The sequence below is a fragment of the Peromyscus leucopus genome, unplaced genomic scaffold (genome assembly GCF_004664715.2).
Source record: "Peromyscus leucopus breed LL Stock unplaced genomic scaffold, UCI_PerLeu_2.1 scaffold_774, whole genome shotgun sequence".
NCBI classification, from domain to species: domain Eukaryota; kingdom Metazoa; phylum Chordata; class Mammalia; order Rodentia; family Cricetidae; genus Peromyscus; species Peromyscus leucopus.
Genome location: NW_023505700.1, coordinates 7,628 through 34,444, shown reverse-complemented (window position 1 = coordinate 34,444; position 26,817 = coordinate 7,628). Strand labels below are relative to the sequence as shown.

The window sequence follows — 26,817 nt, the reverse complement described above, 5'->3', positions numbered from 1 at the left end:
TCAGGAAGGGGGACATATATCCGACACCCTAGGGGCACAACACACACCTTTCAGGTTGTCTTCTTCAGTGATGATTGAAGACATGCCTTATCTCCTGCAGAAGGATTCCTGTGACCTCCCAATAAGAGGGTCACTTGGATTTTATGACTGCAAAGGAGAAAAAATTTGAGGGTAAGTCCTGGGTAGTTCTGGCAGTCACAGCCTGGCCTAAGGGACTGGTACCCTGGTCCTTCACAGTTGAGGAAGAAAGTCCAGAGGATAGTGCCTTTGTAGCCTGGCAATGATCAAGCCAGCAAGAGCCAAGGCACCCCAACTCTCTGTCCTGGGCTTTGCAATCTCCGGGCTGTTCTTAAGTGTCCTTTGGGCTTTAGCCAGGGTTCTGGAGCCAACAGGTCATACACAGAACCAACAAAGCCCAGTCTTGTTGCCTTGGTGGAGCAACTGCCATCAGTAGGACACCCACTGTTCATTTTGGGGCCTCTTGAACTGTTCCTGGAATGTAGTTCTTTTATAGAGCTGCCCAGCACTGAGGGGTGAGCCCCCTCAAAGGCAGGCCCCTGCCCACTTCCATGTCGTAAACATTTGGAGCAAACTATGTGCCCAGTGTGCTAGGTGGGTGCTGGGGTAGGACACTGAATGAGATGACCTATATCCTGCTCCTGTGGAGCTGAAATTCTCATGAAGGACAGTGTATAACAACACCTGGGCAGTTATGTTTCTTGATACTGATAATGGCTGTAAGGAAAATAATAACAGAATAATTTGAGTAGAGGGGAAAACTTTAGGAGTGGTAGACTCTCAGCAAGTGACATCAGAAATGTGACCTAAGTTACAACAGGAATCAATACACAAACCTGCAGAGTACCCTGATTAAGAGAAGGACCTAAGCAAAGGCACCTGATGTGCTAGTCACACAGAGGCCAGCCATGGACACTGAAAACTTTTACTCTGACTGGATGGGAAGCTGCTAAAGAAGAGGCAAATGACAGCTGGTAGACTGATGTCTGATATCAGCCCTCATTTTGGGAATTTCATCTGGTGTGTATGTGGAAAAAAACAGTATGTGAGCTGGGGGAGGTGGAGGAAAAGCTTCCATACCAACTTGAGGGAGCTGGATGTAAGTTAGATTCAAAAACAAGGTATTAAATGACTTGAGGTGGATGATTAGGAAAGAGGTGATGTGTGTGTTTCTAGGTTTCTAGGCTGAACAAATTGTATACAGAGATGTGTCATTTTTGGAGATGAGGAATTCAAGTGACAGGGAGCTGACCTAAATGGAGACCAAGGGTTCTGTGTTAGATAGGTAGTTTGAGGTACCTCCTGGATGTCCAGGTGGCTGTTGGGTGCAATGAGGTGAATGAGTCTGGCAATCACAGGAAAGGTCTGCACTGGTGATGGCACACTGGAAACCATGATGATGAGAGAATCTGCCCCCAAGAGTCTCAGCTAGGTTCCAACAGTGTGAGCCAATGACATGCAGAGAGCACTTAGTGTGTTTAACAAAGTCTCAGGATGGGTCAGGTCACAACTATCTTAGATATTCACTGTTTGTAACTTAGAGATAACTCAGGGATACCAAGTGACAGATGACAGGCAGAATACTGCCACTGAATAACAGTGCCCAGATGAACATATGCTCTCATAGAAATTACCTGAGATAACAGCACCATGAAGATTTGCCTTTATGTGCTTGGCCTGAATCATCTGCGGCTGCCTAGGTGGTGAAGAGAGCCCACAAAGACGCATTGGTAACAAAGCAAGCAGGATCACAAACACTCACAGCCAGATGGTTTCTCAGGCTGCATCTCAAGACTTGAGGTCTAATCCCATGGCAGGCTTCAGAAATAAACTCACGTGTCTGGCTTGAGCCCGTTGCACAGGTCGCGGATGTACTGCTTCCAGAGTTCATGCAGATGGAGGAAGAGACTGTATCTGTCATAAAGTCAGGAACAGGTACAAAGTCAGAAACATGAGCTTGGGATTTCCAGTGTTCAGGAAGACAGCTGGGCTCAGGGCTGAGAATGAGCATGAGGGAGCACTTGAGACTGCCTGTAAGCCCTAGGATCCCCAATGACAATGTGGTCAAGGCCGAGTGCATTCCCCTCCTTGAACCTCAGTTTCTTCCCTGGCAGAACCTGCTCAAGGCTAAATTTCTGCTTTTGAGAAGGAGAGAGGGGGCCCTTTGCTTTGATTCTCTTCATGCTGGCCAGTTGTAGATGTGATTGATGGTGGAGCCCCTGGCTCAGACCAGGAATAGGATCTGAAGGTGGAGATAACATCAGCCTTAACAATCCAGGTGCTATTCACTCAATCTCCTCTTCCTAAGAGAAACTGTGGTATATTGGATGTGTGTTCTTGGGGGCTCAAAGAAAGAAGGCACAGAGCACTCTAAGAATGATTTTAGACTTTATCACATTCAGAAGGGGTCCATCTCTCTGAACTGAAACACTGTAGATAAGCAAAGGACCCTTTTATTGTTATGCAATTCACAACTTTAGCAAGTCAATTCCATATACCTCTTTTCTAAGCCCCTCAGTGGGACAATGCCAAATGCAAATTCTCAGTAAAGGAATACTACAGTTTTCTGAGTTGTCCCTGAACCAAGTTTTCATAGGCTTTGAACTCCTAGCAAACTCTCAGATAAGACTTCAAACAGGAGATAATGGAGACAGGAGGTAGCAATCACAAAAGGCAGAGCAAAACTAAGTGCTAACACTCAAGAATCAAACCATATTTGTCTTTCTGAGTCTGGGTTACCACACTCAGGATGATTTTTTCTAGATCCATCCATTTGCCTGCAAACCTCATGATGTCATTGGTTTTTCTCTGCTGAGTAGTATTCCATTGTGTATATGTGCCACAATTTATTTATCCATTCTTCAGTTGAAAAGCATCTAGGTTGTTTCCAGGTTTTGGCTATTACAAACAATGCTGATATAAACATAGCTGAGCAAGTGCACTTGTGGTATGATTGAGCATTTCTTGGGTATATGCCCAAGAGTGGTATAGCTGGATCTTGGGGGAGATTGATTCCCAATTTTCTAAGAAAGCGCCATATTGATTTCCAAAGTGGTTGTACAACCTTGCATTCCCACCAGCAGTGGAGGAGAGTTCCCCGAGTTCCACATCCTCTCCAGCATAAAGTGTCCTCAGTGTTTTTAATCTTAGCCATTCTGACAGGCGTAAGGTGGTATCTCAGACTTGTTTTGATTTGCATTTCCCTGATGATTAGGGATGTTGAGCAATTCCTTAAATGTCTTTCAGCCATTTGAGTTTCCTCTGTTGAGAATTCTCTGTTTAGTTCTATAGCCCATTTCTTAATTGGACTGTTGGTCGTTTTGATGTCTAATTTCTTGAGTTCCTTATATATTCTGGACATCAGTCCTCTGTCAGATGTGGGGTTGGTAAAATCTTTTCCCATTCTGTAGGCTGTCGCTTTGCCTTGTTGACTTTATCCTTTGCTATACAAAAGCTTCTCAGTTTCAAGAGGTCCCATTGATTGATTGTTTATCTCAGTGCCTGTGCTACAAATATGGTATGTACTCACTCATAAAAGGATACTAGATGTGGAACAAGGATGACTGGACTGCTACTCACATCACCAGTGAGGCTACCTGGAAGACAGGACCCCAAGAAAGACACGGGGATCACCCAATGACAGAGAAATGGATGAGATCTACATGAACAGCCTGGACATGAGTGGGAGCAATGAACGGCGAGGGTCGAGGGAAAAAGAGCAGGAGATCCCACCTGGATCAAGAACAGAGAGGGAGAACAAGGAATAGGAGACCATGGTAAATGAAGACCACATGAGAAAAGGAAGAAACAAAGTGCTAAAGAGGCCCATAGAAATCCACAAAGATATCCCCACAAAAGACTGCTGGCAATGGTAGAGAGACAGCCGGGACTGACCTACTCTGGTGATGGGATGGCCAAACACCCTAATAGTTGGGCCAGAAATCCCATCAAGGACTGAGTAATCTGGATGCAGACATCCACGGCTAAGCCCCCGGGTGGAGCACTGGGAGTATAATTAGCGAGAAAGAGGAGGGTTTATATGAGCAAGAATTGTTGAAACCAAGGTTGGATAAAGCATAGGGACAAATAGCCAAACGACTGGAAACACATGAACTATGAACCAAAGGCTGAGGGGCCCCCAACTGGATCAGGCCCTCTGAATAGGTGAGACAGTTGATTGGCTTGATCTGTTTGGGAGGCATCTAGGCAGTGGTACCAGGTCCTGGGCTCGCTGCATGAGAAAGCTGTTTGAAACCTGGGAATTATACAGGGATGCTTGGCTCAATCTGGGAGGAGGGGACTGGACCTGCCTAGACTGAGTCTATCAGGTTGATCTCCGTCCTCAGGGGTGGCCTTGATCTGGAGGTGGTAGGAATGGGGGGTGGCTGGGGGGAAGGGGAGGGGGGCAGGAAGGGGGAGAACAAGGGAACCAGTGGCTGTTATGTAGAACTGAATAGTATTGTAAAATAAAAAAAAAAAGAATCAAACCAGCTGCAGTTCTGCAAAAATTCTCCCAACATATGCCCCTTTTCACATGCAACAATTAATTATTTTGGAGGTTATGTAGCTTCACAGCAAATACAGCCTTTTCTCTATCTTTCTGTTTTACAATCTTATGTAAGTAAATCAAAACACATCTTAAAGCCAATAAGGTTACTGTTGCTAGCAAAAGAATAACACTTGCTAAAACAAGAAATCTATTAAAGTGATGTACAGGGTTGAATGAGGCTATAGTATCTGCAAGGCTTTCCATAACATCCATTCTTGTCATATCAGGTAACATTTAAAAATTCTTAATTTCTTGGCTGTAAATCATAAATCATTTGAGGAGAGTTAGGGTGACCCATCAAATGCATCTTTATCTTTTCCCAACCATACTTGCTTTCATTAAACTTTAAAGGAGTAATACAATAACATTCCAATCACATTTTAACTTTATTTGCTCCTTTGATAGTTCTAACTGATCTCTCAACAATATACCAGATTGTCTCAAATCAGGTAATTCATTAACTATCTCATTATCTATTTTATTCTGTTCACAATTCTGTAGAATGCTTATGGCAGTTTCTAACAAACTCAGTAGTTTGAATTTCTTTTATGAAGCACCACTCTGGCTGTTGCACCAATAGCAGTCAATGTAATAATTCCCATAATAGCTGCAATAATCAATCCAACCATTTGATGTATTCTTCTTAATATTATTTCAGCAAGCTTCTGTACCAGGTTCATCAAATGTGTGTGCCTTGACATGGCATCGACAACTTCACTGGTATCCAGAATGTTGTTCTTGCTCTAAGAATATATAAACTTTGAAAGAGTACGTTTAAAGACATACTAGAATTAACACAGGTATGAAGGATACAGCATTTACAAGTGATGCAGTAATTATTAGGGTACAATTGTACAGGCCCATTTAGTAGCTAGTAAGGTAATGGTACACAAGCCATAAAAGGATGGCTTTCAATTAGTCTAAAAGACAAAGCATACTTACCATCCTTAATGTGTAACTTTCCTTCCCATACTTTAAGAGGATGGGAGGTGACAAGGCCTGTATGCCCACCCTGCACCAATTGGGAACAGGTGAGGACCCAGTCTCCAGACTCCTCAGCTCAGTTCAATAGCCCCCTAGACCCTGAAGACACATTCCGTGCCACTTCCCCCACCCAGTGCAGCTCCAGAGACTGGGCATCAACCTCTTCCTACTCCCACCTCTGGCCAACCATCCCGTTAGGCACCAGTGACCACCAGAGCCATATGCCTTATCCTGGACCAATTGGGAAGAAGAGCAACCACAGGAGCCAGAGGGTCAACCTGCACCAATAGGAAGAAGAGTGATCTGGAGCTCCACCTATTAATATTAAAAAAAGAAATAGGTAGACTGCAGTGTAAGAACACATTAAACAACATAAAGAGCAATGCAGTAGCAACAGAACCTAGCAATCCTACTACAGCCAAACCTGAACATCCTAAAGCAGATGTTCCAGAAGAAAATGACATTAAAAACAACTTTATAAAGATGATAGAGGCCCTAAAAGAGGAAATGAAAAATTCCCTTAAAGAAATGGAGAAAAGACAAACAAAAAGTTGGAGGAAATCAATAAATCTCTTAAAGAAAGTTGATAGACCCAAGACATAACAACCAAACAAGTGAAAGAAACAGTTCAAGACTTGAAAACTGAAATAGAAGCAATAAAGAAAACTCAAACTGAGGGAATTCAGGAAAAGGAAAATCAGAATAAATGAACAAAAACTACAGAGGCAAGCATTACCAACAGAATAAAAGAAATGGAAGAGAGAATATCAGGCATTGAGGATACTACAGAGGAAATAGATTCATTGGTCAAAGAAAATGTTGAAATCCAGCAAATTTTTAACACAAAGCATCCAGGAAATCTAGGACACCATGAAAAGACCAAACCTAAGAATAATAGGGATAGAAGAAGGAGAATTCCAGCTCAAAGGCACAGAAAATATATTCAGCAAAATTATAGAAAAAAACTTTTCCAACCTAAAGACAGACATGCCTATGAAGGTACAAGAAGCATATAGAACACCTAATAAACTGGACCACAGAAAAGTCCCATTGTCACATAATAGCCAAAACACTATACATACAGAATTTTTTAAAAAAAGAATATTAAGAGCAACAACAAAAAAAGTTCAAATAACATATAAAGGCAGACCTATCAGAATTACACCTGAGTTCTCAATGGAAACTCTGGCAGCCAGAAGGTCCTGGACAGATGTTAATGCAGATACTAAGAGAGCACAGATGCCAGCCCAGACTATTATACCCAGCAAAGCTTTAAATCACTGTAGATGGAGAAAACAAGATATTCCGTGATGAAACCAGATTTAAACATTACATATCCACAAATCCAGCCCCACAGAAAGTACTAGAAAGAAAACTCCAACACAGAGCAGTTACTGCAACTAACAAAACACTGGCAATAGATAAAGTTACACCAGCAAATCCTAAAGAAGGGAAACACACACTACCACCACCCAAACAAACAACAAAGAAAAAACAGGAATTAACAGTCACTGGTCATTAATATGCCTTAATATCAATGGACTCAATTCACTTATAAGAAGACAAAGGATAACAGAATGGATACAAAAACAGGATCCATCTTTCTGCTGCATACAAGAAACATACCTCAACCTCAAAGACAGACACTACCTCAGAGTAAAAGGCTAGGAAAAAATATCCAATCAAATGGACCTAAGGAACAAGTGGGTGTAGTTATCCTAATATCTAACACAATAGACTTCAAACAAAAAACAAACAAAACAGATGAAAAAGGGCATTTCATATTCATCACAGAAAAAAATCCATTAAGATGAAGTCTTAATTTTGAACATTTATGGCCTTATTACAAGGGCACCTACATTTGTTAAAAAAAAAAAATTACTAAAGTGTAGCTGGAGTTATCTCCAGTCCCACCTGGACCCAGAGCCACTCAGACCCAAATAAACATACAGAGACTTATATTATGTATAATCTGTATGGTCATGGCAGGTTTCTTGCTATCTAGTTCTTATATCTTAAATTAGCCCATTTCTATTCATCTATACCTTGCCACATGGCTCATGACTTACCGGTATCTTTACATGTTGCTTCTTCTGGCGGCAGCTAACAGTGTCTCCTGACTCAGCCTTCCACTTCTCACAATTCTCCTTGTCTGTTTATCCTGCCTATACTTCCTGCCTGGCTACTGGTCAATCAGCATTTTATTTATCAACCAATCAGAGCAACACATTCATAGCTTACAGAACATCCCACAGCACTAAAGCTCAAATCACACATCAAGCCCCACACCCTAATAGTGGGAGACTTCAACAACCCACTCTCACCACTGGACAGGTTGGCCATACAGAAATTTAACAGAGAAATAAGGAAACTAATAGATGTTAGGACTCAAATGGACATAACAGACATATATAGAACATTTCACCCAAACACAAAAGAATGTACATTCTTTTAAACACCCCTTGGAACCTTCTCCAAAATTGACCACATACTTGGTAACAAAACTAATTTCAACAGATACAAAAAAAATTGGAGAAACCCCCTGTATCTTATCAGACCATCAAGTTAGAAATGAACAACAATACAAAATGCAGAAAGCTACAAACTCATGGAAACTGAACAATGCTCAACTGAATCACCAACAGGTCAAGGAAGAAATAAAGAAATTAAAGACTTCACAAATTCAATGAAAAATGAATGCACAACATACCCAAACTTATAGGACACTATGAAAGCAGTGCTAAGAGGAAAATTCATCACACTAAATGCCCACATAAAGATGTTGGAGAAATCTCACACTAGTGGCTGAACAGCACACCTGAAAGCTCTAGAACAAAAAGAAGCAAACTCACCCAGGAGGAGTAGAATACAAGAAATAAACTGAGGGCAGAAATTAATAGAATAGAAACAAAGAATAATATAAAGAATCAATGAAACAAATGTTAGTTCTTTGAGAAAATCAACAAGTTAGACAAATCCTTATCTAAACTAACCAAAAAGCAGGGAGAGAATATCCAAATTAACAAAATTAGAAATGAAAAGGGGGACATAATAAGAGATGCTGAAGAAATTGAGAGAATCATTAGATTATACTTTGAAAACCTGTACTCCACAAAATTGGAAAATGTAAAAAAAAAATGTACAAGTTTTTGGACAGGTACCATATATCAAAATTAAAGCAAGATCAGATAAACAATTTAAATAGACCTATAATCCCTAAGGAAAAAGAAGCAGTCATCAAAAGTCTCCCAATGAAAAAAAAGCCCAAGGCCAGATGGTTTCAGCACAGAACTCTACCAGAATTCAAAAAGAGCTGATATCAATACTCCTAAAACTGTTCCAAATGATAGAAACAGAAGGAATATTTTCAAACTCTTTTTACAAGGCTACAGCTACCCTCATACCCAAACCACACAACTAGTAAAGAGAATTACAGACCAATCTACCTCATGAACATTGATGCAAAAATTCCCAATAAAATATTAGCAAACCAAATCCAAGAACACATCAAAAAATCATCCATCATGATTAAGTTAACATTATCTCCAAGATGCAGGGATGGTTCAACATATGAAAATCTGGCAATATGCTCCAGCATATAAACAAACTAAAAGGAAAAAACAAACCCACATGATTATCTCATTAGATAATAAAAAAAAGCCTTTGACAAAATCCAACACCTCTTCATAATAAAGATCTTGGAGAGATCAGAGATACAAGGAACATACCTAAACATAATAAAGGCAATATACAGCAAGTCAACAGCCAACATCAAATTAAATGGTGATAAATTCAATGCAATTCCACTAAAATCAGGAATAAGACAAGGATGTCCATTCTTCCCATATCTATTCAATATAGCACTTGAAGTTCTAGCTAGAACAATAAGATAACAAAAGGGAATGAAGGGGATACAAATTGGAAAAGAAGTCAAACGTCCACTATTTACAGATGATATAATAGCATACATGTGACCCCAAAAATTCCACAGCTGATCAACAGCTTCAGTACCAGTAACGTGGGAGGATATAAGATTAACTCCAAAAATCAGTAGCCCTCCTATATAAAAATGATAAATGGGCTGAGAAAGAAATCAGAGAAACATCATTCTTTACAAAGCCACAAATAACATAAAATATCATTGGGTAACTCTAAGCAAACAAATGAAAGACTTGTATGACAAGAACTTTAAGTCTTTGAAGAAAGAAACTGAAGAAGGTATCAGAAAATGGAAAGATCCCCCATGTTATGGCATATGTAGGATCAACATAGTAAAAATGGTAATCTTACCAAAAGCAATCTATAGATTCAATGCAATCCCCATCAAAATCCCAATGCAATTCTTCACAGACCTTGAAACAACAATACTCAACATCACATGGAAAAGCAAAAAATCCAGGATAGCCAAAACAGTCCTATACAATAAATGCCTAGAGGCATTACCATCCCTGACTTCAAGCTCTACTATATAGTTATAATAATAAAAACAGCTTGATATTGGCATAAAAACAGACACGTTGATCAACGGAATCAAATTGAAGACCCTGACATCAATCCACACACCTGTGAACACCTCAGTTTTGCCAAAGAAGCCAAAATTATACAGTGAAGAAAAAAGAAAGGGTCTTCAACAAATGTTGCTGGCATAACTGGGTATCTACATATAGAAGAATGCAAATAGATCCATAACTTTGCAATGCACAAAACTCAAATCCAATTGAATCAATAAATCCAGTTACACTGAACCTGATAGAAGAGAAAGTCGGAAATAGTCTTGAATGCATTGGCACAGGAGTCCACTTCCTAAATATAACACCAGTAGCATAGACACTGAATGCAAATAAATGGAACCTCCTCAAACTGAGAAGCTTCTTTAATGTAAAGGACACTGTCAATAAGACAAAAGGCAGCATACAGAATGGGAAAAGATCTTCACCGACCCCACATGTAAGAGAGGACTGATTTCCAAAACATATAAAGAATTCAAGAAACCAGACAGCAAAATATCAAATAATCCAATAAAAAAAATGGATTACAGAGCTAACAGGGAATTCTCAAGAGAAGAATCTCAAATGGCCGAAAGACATTTAAGGAAATGTTCAACATCCTTAGCCATCAGGGAAATGCAAACTAAAACAACTCTGAGATACCATCTTATACCTGTCACAATGGTTAAGATAAAAAACAATGATGACAGCTTGTGTTGGAGAGGATGTGGAGAAAGGGGAACACTCCTCCAATGCTGGTGGGAATGCAATCTTGTACAGCCGCTCTGGAAATCAGTATGGCAGTATCTCAGGAAATTGGAAATCAACCTACTTCAAGATCCAGCAATACCACTTCTGTGCATATACCCAAAAGATGTTCAACCACACCACAAGGATATTTGTTGCACTATGTTCATAGCAGCATTATTTATAATAGCTAGAACCTGGAAACAACCTAGGTGCCTTTCAACTGAAGAATGGATAAAGAAAACGTGTTACATTTACACAATGGAGTATTACACAAAAGCAAAAAGAACATTGTCATCATGAAATTTGTAGGCAAATGGATGGGACAAGAAAAAATAATCCTGAGTGAGGTAACCCAGACCCAGAAAGACTAGCACAGTAATATACTCATTCATAAGTGAATATTAGATGCAAAGCAAAGGATAACCTGGCTACAATCCACAACCCTAGAGAAGCTATGTAAAGAGGAAGACACCAAGAGGGACACAAGTGGATTGCCCCAAGAATGGGAAAGGGTTAAGATCTCCTGGGTAAACTGGGAGTGGGAAATAGAGGGAGGAGATGGAAGGTGGGAACATGAGCACTTGAGATTGGGGAGAGATGGGGAGGGAGAGCAATGAAAGAGATAACTTGACAGAAAATTCCATGAAGGGGATGGGGAGAAATCTGCAGCTATGGAAAACCCCAGAAATTCACAAGATTGTCCCCAGCATTGGTGAAGAGGGTGCTTGAACTAGCTTTCCCCTGCACTGAGATTGGTATCTACCCTAACTGTCATCATTGAACCTACATCTGAACCTACATCCAGTGACTGATGGAAGCAGATGCAGAGACTGATAGCCAAGCAATTGGCCAAGATCATGGATTTCAGTTGACTAGAGGGAGGAAGGATTATAGGAGCAAGGGGGGTCGGGATTAGGATGGGAAAAATCTCAGAGATAGCTGACCCAAGCTAGTGGGAACTTAGGGACTCTGGACTAACAACTGGGGAGCCTGCACTGAACCACACTAAGCCCTCTGAATGGGGGTGAAAGTTGTGTGGCTTGATGTCTTTTTGTGTCCCCTGGCAATGAGACCAGGACTTATCCTGGGTACATGAACTGGCTTTTAGAGCCCATTTCCTGTGGTGAGATATCTTACTCAGCCCTTATGCAGTGGGGAGGGGCTAGGTTCAGCACCAACTTGGTATGCCATCCTGTGTTGATTAACCAAGGGAGGCCTTACCCTCTATGAGGAGATGGTATGGAGTGGAGGGGAGGTGGGGAGAAGTGGAGGAAGGGGAAACGGATTGGTATGTAAAATGAAAGAAAAAAATTTTAAATAAAAACAATTATTTAAAAAAAGGGTGGGAGTCACTTGCTAACTTCCACAAGTTAGTCCAAATTGAATTGCCAAATTGCAGGAGACAACTTGACATTCCAACTCCATGCCATTGGATAGGTTCATTGACATAAGAACTAATTTCTACAGTTCCACTCAAACTATACCACTTCAATTTTAATTCTAAGTGAGAATATTTTCCTTGAGGGGAGCCATAAAGTCTCCAATCAATGATGTCTTCACAGGAGATATTAATCAGTACTCGAGGTTTCTCAATCTCGCGCTGTTGCCAATGTACCCAGTCAGATTCCTTGTTGGTAACCCTCATCTCACAGAATGGCAGATTTATGGATCTAGTAGCATTAATCTCCTGTCCTTTAAAATTGATGCATGAAGTATATAAAACTTACTATGATAACCTTAGGTAGCATTGTGGATAGTCCTACTTGAGAGGTTATATTTAGATACTGAATTCCATTTCCCATATGAATAGGAATTCCTTATGCTCCACAGTATAATTTTTAATCTCTTTACCTTCCTCCATTGGCTGAGCAAGGCCTCAGTTATCATAAGGACCAGATAGCCAAGAAGATTTATTAACCACCACAGGAATATCCATATTTTCCCACCTTACTGCTAAGTTAATTGGAGGACTAGGAGTAAAGTCCCAGTAACTATGATCAGTCCCTTTTACCTGTAAAGTTACCATAGGAAACTTGACAAGTAATAGACTTGTAGAATTCAGAGGTTTCTGAGTCATAGAAATTACCACCTCCCTTTGTCATATAAATTCTTAAGCTGTCCCCAAGTAGAAGGATTAACTGTCTGCTCCAAAGGCATTCTGTGTTTTTTCCATCCCAGATGCATCTCAGTAACAGGAAGCATCCAGGAGACTTTTCTTGCTCATGTCTAAGCTTTATTAATTTTGATGGTATCCACAACTTCTAATCTCCTCCAGAAACATAAGCATAACCTCAACCCCATCATAACACCTTTCCAGTTTTCCATACTGATGTAAAGGCAAGCTTTCAGTACAGAGAAGTTTTTTGTATCATCCAATGCCTGTCAGTAGCTGTTGTTACTGTTTCATTAGCAATTAAAAAATTTGAAGGTAAGTCAAGCATTGTGCAGTCTATCCCTGGGGTACTCATATCATCCTTCTGTTTGACAAGCATCTCCTGTAGAGTGTTATTAGGTCTTTCAACAATTGCTTGTCCAGTAGGATTATATAGTATCTCTGTAATGTGTTTTATGTTGTAACCTGTAAAAAAAAAAAGTGTCATTTTGTAGGAGATATATGTGAGGTGTTATCATTTTTATTTTGTATTGGTATGCCCATTACAGCCTTTGTTTCTAATAAAAGTGTAATTATAGAATCAGCCTTTTCAGAACTTAATGCAGGTGCCAATTAAAATCCAGAGTATGTATCAAGGATATGATGAATGTGTTTTAATTTTCCAAATTCTGCTAAATGGAATACATCCATTTGCCAAATTTCATTACTTTGTGTACCTTTAAGATTAGTTCCTGCAGGTAAAGGAACTTGCTTATACAAAGAACAAGCAGGACAGTTTTTTTTTTCTAATTTCCTTAGCTTGTTGCCAAGTAATGAAAATTTTTTTCTTTGTGGTGATATTTTATTTGTGTTTTAATAAATAAAGCTTGCCTGGAGATCAGATGAAACAGCAAGCCATTTTAAATAAACAAAGAAGTCAGGCAATGGTAGCACATGCCTTTAATCCTATCACTTGGCAGGCAGGATCTTTGTGTGTTCAAGGCCATACTGGAAACAGAGCCAGGTGTAGTGGCACATGCCATAAACTCCAAAACTAGTTAACTCTGGAGGTCTGTACAGACAGAGAGGAAGTGACAGAACTAGGTAGGATGAGAAAATGATGTAAGTGAATGGAGAGAGCAAATCAGATGGCAGAACAGCAAGCCATATAGATGTGGGTAGACAGGAGTAACTCATACTTGGAAGCTGCAGAGTTGGTGAGTAAGGTTCAGCTGTGGCTTTCCCTATTTCCCTGATCTCTCCCAGGCTTTCACCCCTGTATCTGGCTCCGTGTTTTTATGTAATAAGACCATTTAGAAATTCATCTACATTTCTTTAAGCTCTGACTATTAACATGATGTTTCTTGTGAAATTCTGAGGCTCACAATACATTTCCTATCAGTAATTGATCAATTTTTTCATTTCCTTTAGCTAGCGGTCCAAGCAACCCAGTATGAGATCAAATGTGGGTAATATAAAGCGGACAAGTCCTCTCTTGGATTGCCTATTGTGGTAGTACAAATAATAAAGTTAATTCTGAATTATCAGGAATAAGTTTAGCAGTTTCTATATGCAATACCACCATTTCCACATATTAGGAATCACTAATTATTACGTTATAAGAGATTCATTAAAGTCTAATAAAACCATCAGAATGGCATATAACTCTGATTTTTGAATTGAATCATAGACTTTGAATAAAACTTTACTGATGCTTCCTGCTTTATAGCCAGCCATTCTTATTTTATTCACAGCTGTATAAAATGTAAGAGTCCCAGAAATAGACGTTTTTTTTACACCATGTAAGGGAAATAATCCATTCAGTTCTTTCTATAAATTGAAGTCACTTACTTTTTAGATATTTGTTGTTAAGTTCTCCTAGGAAATTACTACAAGCTCTTTGCCAATCATCATTAATCACCCATAATTGCACAATTTCAGCATTAGTATAGGGTATTACAATCTCAGCTGGATCCATTTCTAACAATTGACAAATTCTTATTCTTCCCTTTATGACTAAATCAGAAACTTTTCCCCTATAGGTCGTTAACATTTTCCTCTGTTTGTGAGCTAGGAAAATCCATTCCAAAATATTATCCTCCTTCTCCATAATGAGTCCAGTAGGGGAATGATTACTAAAATACATTTAGTTATGAGATCTAATCGATCCACATAGGCATTTTGTAATTTTTGTTCTACTTAGGCTAATTCACTTTAAGCCTCAGCTGTTAATTGCTTTGGATTGTTTAAATCTGAGTCACCTTGCAAAATTTGAAGCAAATTATTTAATTCTTGAGTACACAATCTAATGGTAGGATGCAACTGAAGTGTGATCCTAATTAACCTTAATAATAAAAACCTGGATCAGATATCAAGGGTGAAAGCTGAAAGATCAGCAGAGCAGGCAACCACTAGAAAGACTTCTTAAAGCCTCTACAATATCTCAGACTGAATGGAGGATATCCTCTCTCTATGAATCCTTAGACTGAATGAGTAGGTAGATCCTGTCTCCGCCCACCACCTTATATTCCTGTCCCCACCTCCCATGTGCTGGGATCAAAGGCATGATGTTTCTTACTGCTGGGATTAAAGGTTTGAGCCTGCCATGTGCTGGGATTAAAGGTGTGAGCCACCACTACCTAGCTCTATTTCTCTTTTATACTGGTTCAACCTTGTATAGCCAAGGGTGGTCTTGAACTCTTGGTCTTCTGCTTCCTCATCCCACATGCTAGAATTAAAGGTGTATGCCACCACTGCCTGGCCTTTATGATTAATTAGTGGCTAGCTCTACACTCTGATCCCCAGGAAAGCTTTATCTGTCAGAACACAAACAAAATATCATACAACAGGCCACCAATTAATATCATCCAATATTTTTTAAAAATCATTCAAGAGTGTGCATTTGATCTCCCCAAATCTGGACCTTTTGCAGCTGAATTATCTGTTTACTTAATTTAAATCCTAAATAACTAAAAGAATCTCCTCTTTATATTTTTTTTCCAGGAGAAATATGTAGTCTCCAACAGAGTAAAATTTTCTGTATCACATTAAACATTTTTTCTAATGTATCTGTATCAGAAGCAGCCAATAAAATATCATCCATATAATGATAATAGATTGAAGAAATTGTTTACAAATAATTTCTAGTGATTAATGTAAAAAATATTGACATAAAGTTGGGCTATTTATTATTCCTTGGAGAAGGACATTCCAATGACATCATTTTACTGGTTAAGCATTATTATTAGTAAGAATTGGAAAAGCAAATTTTTCTCTATCCTGTTCTTGTAAAGGAATAATAAAGAAGCAATCTTGTGAATGAATTACTATAGTAGGACATTCCTTATAAAATAAAGCCAAGGATTAGTAGTTTCCTCTATGTGCTTAGCATCTAACTGTTCTTTTACTAGTTGCTCAAGTGCCTGTAATTTTTCTTTAGGTAAGGGCCACTGCCCCACCCATGTAGGCTTATTAGTTAGCCCTTTTAAAGGCAGAGCAGTTAGATTACCAGCAGTGGCTCCTACTCCAAATTTGGATAGGCAATTCCTATTTTATCCTGCTGTTGGACAAAAAAAAAAAGAGGATATCCTGTTGTATATCCTCTTATTTCCTCAACAATTTTTTCCAATACCTTTTCTACAAACTTACCCCATTTTAACATCATTTTATGAGCTGTTTCTGAAATTGTAAGAACATTAATTTGAGTTCCCCAATGTTTGTAACAAATTTCTCTCCCAAAAATTCATAGCTATATCAGCCACACAAGGCTTTAACATACCTATTTGTCCTTCAGGCCATATACATTTAATCCACTCTACATTCTGTTTTTACCTGAGATAAGGTTCCATTGGCTACAAATTGAGGGACACTTCTTGTAAAGGCCAAGTGGGATTTTAAGATTTTTGAAAAATTACAGATATATCAGCTTTAGTGTCTGGTAGGCCTGAAATTTGAATATCATTTACTTGTAATTTTAGCTTTGGTCTCTTATCATTAATAACAGCAGCTTGTCAAAATATTTTTTCAGTATTTATTTATGTATTTATTTTGAAACAAGGTTTCTCTGTGTAGCTTTGGTGCCTGTCCTGGATCTCACTCTGCAGACCAGGCTGGCCTCAGACTCACAGAGATCTGCCTGGCTCTGCCTCCTGAGTGCTGGGATTAAAGGTGTGCACCACCACCCAGCTTTTTTTTCCCCAGTATTTTTTAAATCTCCTGTCTTACAATTGGAGTTGCTTTACATTTAAAATATGGAAGTAATAACAGTTGAGCAACTTTACCACCAGCATTTATTTGCATAGTCCTTTTTACATAAGCCATCTCTAAAAGCATTGAAAACAATATCTATAGGATTTTAAGAGGTAACTTTAAGCAATACTATGGAATATTTTTATAAAATTTTAACAGGAGGATACTTTTTTGCAGATCTTAAGTAATATGTTAATGTAACTTGCCAAGTATTAACAGTGTGGGTCAAACAATTTACCTATATTTTACTTAGTGAAAAATAATTTTTGTAAGCTCCTTATCAGTAAGAGATCATTTTTATGAGCTTTTACCTTAGTAACCATATTATCTAATAAGCTAACCACCCAATCTGTTTCAGGTGTTACATTTTTATGTAATTTAACCAAGAATTTCTAGAAAGCAACTTAAAAGAGTGGAGCCAAATCTTCAGTAAATGACCAACAGAGAAGAGCAAATCCAATACTATAGTTTAAAGTCATGAATATTGTTCTTCCAGTTCATTTACTATAAAAATTAAACATTATGATTAAACAATCAAGAGAAGTGAACAGCCTTTACACGACAAATCACTAATGGCTCTGGAAATTCAAACAGCATTGACTTAGTACTTTATGCCCTCACCATACTTGTTTTTTACTAGAAGTTGGGCTTGTTTAAAATTTTTTCTTTCTCTCATGAAGGGACCATTGATAATGATTTATTCCAACTATAAGAAAAGATAAAAAATATTTCCTAGGAGGGGATCTTTAATATTGAGTTATTCCTGCTGTGACTGAAAAAAACAAAAACAAAAAACCAAAAAACAAAACAAAACTAAAACAAACAAGAATCCTTTAAACCAAAGTTAAGCAAACAGACAAGAAAACTCTCAGCTCTGGGTCTGTTGTGCTTGCTCAGGCTGCAGCGGTGAGGCCCAGCCACCCATTCTTTGTGCTTCAGATGCCTCCTCTCTGTGCTGACCCACAAGTCTGTGAAAGAGCTGACAGGCAGGGAGAGCTCTAAGTTACAGCTATCCTCAATTTCTTATATCAAAAAGAGACTTTTTTCTTCCTATTTTTACTGGGAAGAGGCTTTTTTCTTTCCTTTATTTTTTGTTCACAGTGATTTTTAATTTTTAGTGCTTGATTTGATAATTTCCCCCTTTTTACCAGGAAATTTTTTATTTTGATTAAACATTTCTCCCTTTACTATCCAGGAATTTCCTTTAATTTCCTTTCCTTCCCTTTTTTCTATTGGGATGGGCCTTTTTCCTTGATTTATTCTTTGTCTCAGGAGCCATTTTATTTCTATCATTAAAAAATGTACAGTTACTGCTTTTCCATTTAACAAGTGTTTTAGCAATTGTACATTTTGTGTTCCTGAGATAGGGAGTTTAAATTCCCCATGACCTGACCAATCCTGGAGTCATCTTACCCAGAGAGTGAACTTCTTCCAATTCTTTAAATTGTCAGGATCCTCTGTCCTTCTTCAAGCACCATGACAATGTTGCACCAAAACGTTGTATATTTGGTGTGTGTTCACAGGGATCCATGGAAAGAAGGCACAGAGCATTCTAAGTATGATTTTTAGACTGTTCTACCTTCAGAGGGGGTCCGTCTCTCTGGACTGAAACATTATAGATAAGCAAAGGGCCTTTTTATTGTTATACAATTAATACATTTAGGAAGTCAATTCCATATACCAAAATGTCTTATCTAAACCTCTCCAAAGGGACTATGCCAACTGCAAATTCTCAGTAAAGGAATAGCACAGTTTTCTGGATTGTCCCTAAACCAAGTTTTCATAGGTTTTGAACTCCTAGCAAACACTCAGATAAGACTTCAAACAGGAGGTGATGGAGACAAGATGTAGCAATCACAAAAAGCAGATCAAAGCTAGGTGCTAACACTCAGGAAACAAAGCAGCTGCAGCTCTGCAGGAATTCTCCCAACAAGGAAAAAAAATTAACATCAACCTTGTTTAACCCACTGATAGAGGAGGTTAAGGTGCAGATTTGCAAAGCAGGTTCTTGTGTAAACTAGTGGGATTGTAGGGAAAGTGAAGGGAGAGTGTTGCTGGAGAATTTCTCTCCAGCTTCTGCCGCCAAGTCCCACCAGTCCCAGAGCCCACTTATAAAATAAACACACAGACTCTTACAGCATTTAAACTACTTGGCCATTAGCTCAGGCCTATCATTGTTTAGCTCTTACTCTTATATTTAGCCCATTTCTATTAATCTTTACTTTGCCATGTGGCTCGTGGCTTACCAGTACTTCCTTGTCCTGGCGGTGGCTCCAGGCAGTCTCCTCTTTCTTTCCTCCTTCCTCAATTCTCCTCTCTCCTTGTCCCCACCTATACTTTCTGCCTGGTCACTGGCCAATCAGTGCTTTATTTATATAGAGTGATATCCACAGCAGGAAAGAACCAAAAGTTTTTCTCTGAGGTTGTTACTATTTGTCTTGGTGCCCTTTCACACAAAGCCAGGGTCAGAGAGTCAAGAACACCAGGCTCAAACCTGAATCAAAATTTTCCTGCAAGAACCCCAGGGAGACAGTCCCAGGGTAAAGTGACACTCTCATGCCTTCTGGGACATGGAAGGCTATGTGTTTGTAGCGTGTTGTACAAAGCCTATAAATAGTGGCTGTACACACAAACTCAGAACTGTCTTAAGGGAGATATCCTCTCACAAGAAAGTGATATGTTTCTTTCAGAAACTTCAGACATGTGTAGGCATTACTTTTTCTAGACCGTAACCTTTGAGTGGGTGATTCTATCTAGAGATATTAAAAACTATAGGAAAGTCCATATTAAGGAATATCAGTTCCTCTTTTCTAGAAAGCCAAGACAGTCTGTGCCTATGGGTAACAGACTCACTTATTAGTGAGCCTAGGAGAGACACTAAATAATGAAAGTTCTCAGGCTCACCAATGCCTGACTTTTAGAAGCCAAGCCAAGACATAAAAAAAATGGTAGGGGGAGGCTGCCTTCTGTGACGGAAGGCGGAGAAGCCCCTGAGACTAAGGGGGCAGAGCTGCCTAGTGAGCCCCTGGAATCACCAGTCTACACCCTGACCAGAAAGACTAGGCAATGATGAGTGGCAAGGCCTTTAGGAAAGATGGGGGTACCTCTGTTGCTCTGGGTTAATGTCAAAGAGCCTCATGTCTCTCCTCTGTTTGGTAGTGAGGCCTTTGGATTTCTTCTTCTGCTGCTTTGGCTTCTGCCGAGTGAAGTATTCCAACCACAGCCTTGCGTTGCAGATGGCTCTCAAAGTCTTGCTGGCTCCAGGGAGGTATGCTCTGCTTCAGGAAGGCCCTCACAAAGGCCTCAGCCCGCTGGCTTCCAAGCTCCTGCTCAGAGACAAGTGGTGTGGTTTACTGTTCTGCTCTCAGACTCCAGGGCCCTCCCATTCCTGAGAGCCACCAGCTTTGCTGATCTTGGCTACAAATCCCTTGTCTTCCAAGTGCCAAGATGTAAAAGTAACACTCACTTGCTAACTGTGACACTGTCCTACACTGTAGCCAGGTCAAACAGTGACTTCCTGTCCTGTTTTTCTTCGGTTACTCTATTGAGCACTCAAAATCCTTTGTAATGCAAGGCTTCTCTTATCCTTGTGGGGAAGGAAGCTTGAGAAAAGCATGATACAGGTTATTTAATAAGTCATGACCACAAGACTAGCTTGAAGTGGAAGGGAGCTGGGGTTGTTAGGGAAATGAGCCATTCCAGAACTAGGGGAAATTCCCTGGGGGTTCCAGGCAGGTCAAGGAGGAGGAAATCTGATACTGAGCACCACAGTCCCCTTGCCTTGCTTTTCAGCCTTGTGGCCTCCATGTGGCTGCTGTTGGAGAGGTCTGCTCCAGTCCCCCTTGAGGCAGAAAGCATGAAGGGCATCTCAGGGACTACTCACTCTTATCCACAGGACTGTAATACCCCTGACAAGAGAGGGTGAAACCACTTCACTGTTGCACCCAGTCCTGAGACACTCTAGTTTCAGCACCTCTCAAGTTGGGGCAGCAACAGTCTATTCTTCACTGGCCACCAGGCACCTCACTCGGCTTTCATCTGCTGCAGCCTGGGCAGTGCTCTTTCCTGAGGACCTACCTCTTGACTGGGCCATTTGCTGGGCTCTTTTTGAACTAACCAGACAGTAAAAACAAGTCTGAGGCTAACTGCCAGCTTTATTTAGGTTAACATATCAACAGTGGCCGATACCCTCTCTCTGCTAAAGCGGGAGGTAAAAAGAAAAAACACACAATCTTTGAGGCAGTTCAAAGTTGGAATGGCTAAACAATCCATCATCGATATTAGGATAATTTGGTTATTTTAAATACATACATGGTCTCTCTTTCATGGGGATATAAAATTAAAGGTGTACTGGGCTTTTAAAATCTTGATATCAAGGATATTCTCTGTCTCTCTGTCTCTGTCTCTCTGTCTCTCTCTTTCTCTCTCTCTCTCTCTCTCTCTCTCTCTCTCTCTCTCTCTCTCTTAGTTTTTTAAAACAGGGTTTCTCTGTGTAGCCCTGGCTTTCCTTGAACTCATGGAGCCACCTGCATCTGCCTCCCAAGTGCTGAAATTAAAGGCATGCTCCACACAGCCTGGCAGGATATGCTCTCTTTATGAGCCACAGATGAAGCTTCTGCCCAACTGACAAAGCATGCTGAAGCACCCAGATAGAATTTATACCATCCATGTATGAAGTGGGCTGAGCACTCAATAGGGCACAGAAGCAAAATCAGCATAGGTTTCCAGGTAGGCACAGGCTGTCATTCCCTACAATGTGAGAGATGACATGAAATCAAGGGGTCCAAGTCTCTCAGAGCTAGCTCTGGTACCTTAAGAAAGGAGCCACGCACATAAAGACAGCAAAAGACCTTGATGGGGTCTAACATACTGACTGTAGACATGAGGAGGAATCCATGGGAAAGGACAGCTGGACCAATCTTGGAAGACACTGAGCTATCTTTGCTTTGATGTCTACCCTCTCGGCCCACCTTTGAAAGACTGTATCTGCACATTGTGCTCTTTGGCTTCTTTATGAGAAAAGACATGGTAAATCACAACTGGGGGATGAAAGACAAAAATAGAAGATTACTTCCTGTTAGGAATGAGTATAATATCCAAGGCTTTTCTAACTATGGCAATAACTACACTTATTTAGAAAAGGAATACTTGGTTAGTATGAAAAGGCAAAGTGTTCTTAAATGATACTTCTGTTTTATTCTGCAGTACTGGGGGATTAAACTCAGTGGGGTTTAATGCATGCTAAGCAAGAGTTTCACCATGGATCCATGTCCCTGGTCCTACTGAATGCTGCTTGTTTGCATATTTATTTAAAGACAATGTCTCACTTTGTATCCTAGGCTGGCTTAGAATTTGCTCTGTAGTGCACAGTGGCCTTAAACTTTCAATACCCCTGTCTCAGGCTCCCAAGTTCTATTTGCTAGGATTACAGACATGTACCACCACAACTCTCTTAGATACTTATTACTCTTCCCTCTGGCCAGATTTGTCCTAGAAATACCCAGAATGAGGTTTAAAAAGAGCACCTCTCAAAGCTTAATGTGTTTAAGAATCTTTGGGATCTTATTAAAACATGGGATTTTAGTTCCTACTCCAGACTCTGCATGTCCAGAAAAGTTCCTTATTGGAATTTTTAGAGTATTGATCATTTAGAGTAGTTCTGATTTAAAAATACAAGTTATAATTATACTTGGGCAGTTGCTCACTAAGGAATGAAGACACTAAAACTAAGGTGATGTTAACGGTTAGGGGGTGGTTGGTTAAAACACTGTATTTTGCTGACTACAAGAAGTTTAAAACAGATTTTTCACTGTTTAGAATCTGTAAAATTGGAATGTATCCTGACAGACAAAATACAACAGTCTTTCTTCAAATTCTAAATATGACCAGCGGGATGCCAAAATCTCTCTAAACCTCCATGCTTCTGTTTCTTATTTGTTTGGAGGAAACCATCACAGTGGCACTGGGGAACAGAGTACAGTTGTAAATGTGGCAAGAAAGGGCAAATGACCAGAAAACCTAGCTCACACTACAACTGTGTGGTAGCGCACACAGTTGATCCCATCACTTCAGAGGGAGAGGCCAGCCTTGTTTACAGTCTGTTTCCAGCTCAGTCAGAACTATATAGCAGACCTTATCCCAACAGCAACAATAATAACAAAGAAACAAAAACCCACCTCTGTTCTCCTGTGCTTCCCTGAGTACATATTTGATCCAGCAAACAAACCAAGGTAGTTACCAGTTTTACATACAGAATCTAGTTCTCCCTTGAACTGCAGATTGAGACTCCAGTTTGTTTATTGGGAAAAAAATGTGAAGGACTTGGGCCTCTAGGAACACTCTTTTAGCTACCCTAGATGCCTAGTAACAGAGTTGGAAGTCTTTCTGCAGCAGTACACATGTAATAGCTCTGGTACACTCACTGCTTGTCAAGTAGTTGATTTAAAACAACACATATATACACTCATAGGTGTGTGTACACATTTATTTCAATCTCATTAATTTTTCTAAGAATTTTAAACATAGTTATTCCTAGTTATGTACAAAATAATACTGAAGTTGAGATATGCCAAGGCACTTGATCTCTGATGAAAGGACATGGCAGGAGTGTAAATCAACAGATCAGAGACTAAATCTTTACAGTATCCTCTCTCCCCTCTTATACTGCTCCAGTGCTTGCTTCCCTTCCTGGAACATCTCTTTTCTGCTCAAATACCAATGCCTTAGGTTTGCGATACTGCACCTAAGGTTTTTACTTGACAAAGGGTGAAAAGCCAGGTGGTAGAGGGGAGCAGGTCCTGGCAGCAGTTATCTAGGCAGGTAGTGAGTAGGTCTGGCCAAGGCCTTGGATCCACCTCTTCCAGTTCCCCTGAGTGGCCCTAGCTCCCCTGGGGAGAACACACACTCGATCCTGACATCTATTCCTAGCTTAGGGACTGTGTCAGGCCGTTCACACTCAGCCTTGATTTCTTTTGTGTACTATGAGTCAATTCCCTGGAAACTGTCTTGGGACTCTGTTCCGACAGGTATCCCTGATTCAGCTTCCTGTTCCCGAACCTCTGTACTGTCATCCCGGTCCAATTTCGTGTCTCTCATCCCGCTTACACTTCATTGTCGGACGCTTCTGGAGCGCTTTGGTGATGTCTCCTTCAGATCTCACTTACTTTTCCCCTTTCTTCACTTCGTTCAGCAGCTTTCAGCCACCAGGACATTTTCTTTAAATTTCTGCTGGAAAAATCCATTGTGCCCAAGAAACAACATAGGCACAGTACACAAAGAGACTTGTTCCAGCCGGCATCAATGGACTGGGACTAAATTGTGGATACGGTACCTTCTGCGCCTTCAATGCACATCAGCCTCTGGCGGTGCATGCTCCTTGGGTTTAGCTCTGAGGCTGAGGAAGCGGTGAGCCTAGCAGGCTCTTGCTGTGGTGGGTGGAGTTTGTTTTTTGTGGCCTCTTCAGTTTGTGCCTCTCCCTAACTGGAACAGTCTGATTGAGGGTCAGGATTAATGAAGTATAGTGGGGGAAACTGTCATGGAAAGGATGAGAGGGAGACTGGGAACTAGCGAGGTTGGAAATGGGCCTGAAATCGTGGAGGTAATGGGTATAGGGCGGTCTTAGGATTCCTTTGCGTATTTTGTTTTGTTTTGCTTACTTTATTTTTGTTTAGTACAAGCATAGTGCATCTGCAAACTGATCACGCACACAATCATGTGTATACACACACTTGCACACATGTGCCTCAGCCTTCCCAGTGACAGGATTATAGGAGATCACTACCAGGTCCGGTCTCCTGGTCTTTTAAATGGTTATGTGTATGTAAGAGACAGGCATTTTGGGACTTCCACACAAAAAAGGCCTGTGTGTTAACAGCATGAGAACAGCAGAGGGTATTTCTCATTTTATCCAAAATGTTTGGGAGTAGAAGTGTTTCATACTTTGGAGTTTTCTAGACTGGGGGAATATTGTGAAGTAAGAGCCCACAGAGGTAAAGGATACAGTAGGGAAACAGACTTACTAATACAGAACAAGGAAGACACTGCTGCCACCAATCCTGCTGGTCCAGCTGCTGCTGTCCTGTCCTTCTGTCCTGGGAGGAAGGGAATCAACCGCAATCTGTTCCACACTACTTAATGTGGTCTTGACCACCCAAGAGAGCAAGTCTATGCCCCCTCCTCAGTTTTAACTAGTCACGTACCCAGAAAAGACCACACCCGTTGGACCAGGTAGCCCAAAGGTCATTGGCCTAATGGAATGATTTCCCACAATACTTCTCTTTTTTTGTCTAAATAAAAAAGGTTCTAGTCCTAACACAAAGCTATATTCAATAAGAATAATTATCAAGTATAGTCCAGAATAAATAAAGGATAATAACATAAACAAAAATAGAACTACAATCAATAAGAACAATACCAAGCAAGAAACACATTCTAAATGTCCACTTGCTCCCTTGGCCACCCAATGTCTCCCTCACCTGCTATGGGGCACCTTGGCTCCACCTGCCAAGGCCTCTCTCCCACCATTTAACAAAATTGATACCATGCTCAGCAGAGGCCCTCTTGACACTTTCTCCTGCCTGCTGGCAGTCGGAGACCTGGAACTTTCAACACTCACTTCATCCAACACTGCCATAATCGGTAAGCTCCCCATACTTCTGGTCATCTCCCATGAGTAGGGATTCATATCATCTCAATGGTGACTTCTCATCTCTTGGCTCCACCTGTAAGTTCCAATACCCGGTCACCCCGGGTCTCTTGGCCCCTGCTCTCTGTCTGAGGAAACATTGAAGCAGCCTGTGTCTTCTCATCTCTTGGACCTCAGTATTCTTCGGTCCCCTGCTCTGTTTGACAAATTGCTTAGCAGTTTGTGTCCTAATTGTTTGGCCTCACTCATAGGAAATAAGCCTACCACCAAACTTCTATAGTTAATACCCTATTTATTTGCCCTCCCTGGGCTCTAACCCACTGGATTCCTCCCTTATCTTCTACTCCCTTTTGGCTTTCTCCTACCTGGCTATCTCTCAGTCTATGCCTACAGTCCTGCAGCTCATTCTTTATATTGTAAATTCTTTTTTCTGGATTTTTATGTTGGTTAGCCTTAAGTTTCCCAGGAAAGCTTTGTCAGTCTTTCTGTTTAAAAAATGTCTGTTTCTTATGTGCAGTTGAAAATGTGTCACTGAGGTGGCCACATGACTACTGCTTCTGACTGATTTTTGAATGCTTGAGTTCATGTGTTCCATCTGTCTTGGGGGGAAATAACCATATGAACACATAGACAGGTGCCAACTTTTTTTTTTTTTATTAAGAAACTTTTTATTCATTTTATGTACCAATCACATATCCCCCTCTTCCCTCCTTCCAACCCTCCAGCCTCTCCCCCCCTCACCCAAACTACCCCCTATTCCCTCCTACAAGAAGGTAAAGCCTCCTATGAAGAGTCAGCAGAGTTCAGTAGAGGCAAGTCCAAGCCCCTCCCCCTGCCTCAAGGCTATGTGAGGTGTCCCACCACAGGTAGTAGGCTCTGAAAAGCCATCTCATGCACCAGGACTGGATCCTGATCCCACCACCAGGGGGCACCTTAAGTAAATCAAGCTACACATCTTGTTTATGCAGAGGGCCTAGTCCAGTCTCATAATAGGCTCCATAGGTGTTGGTCTAATTCATGAGCTACCACTAGTTTGGTTTGATTG

At 40.4% G+C, this 26,817-nt stretch overlaps 1 pseudogene; it reads right to left on the bottom strand.

Annotated features, from left to right (window-relative positions):
* On the bottom strand, positions 1-24,498 carry LOC114708995 (annotated as a pseudogene).
* Positions 24,499-26,817: the final 2,319 nt, after the last annotated feature.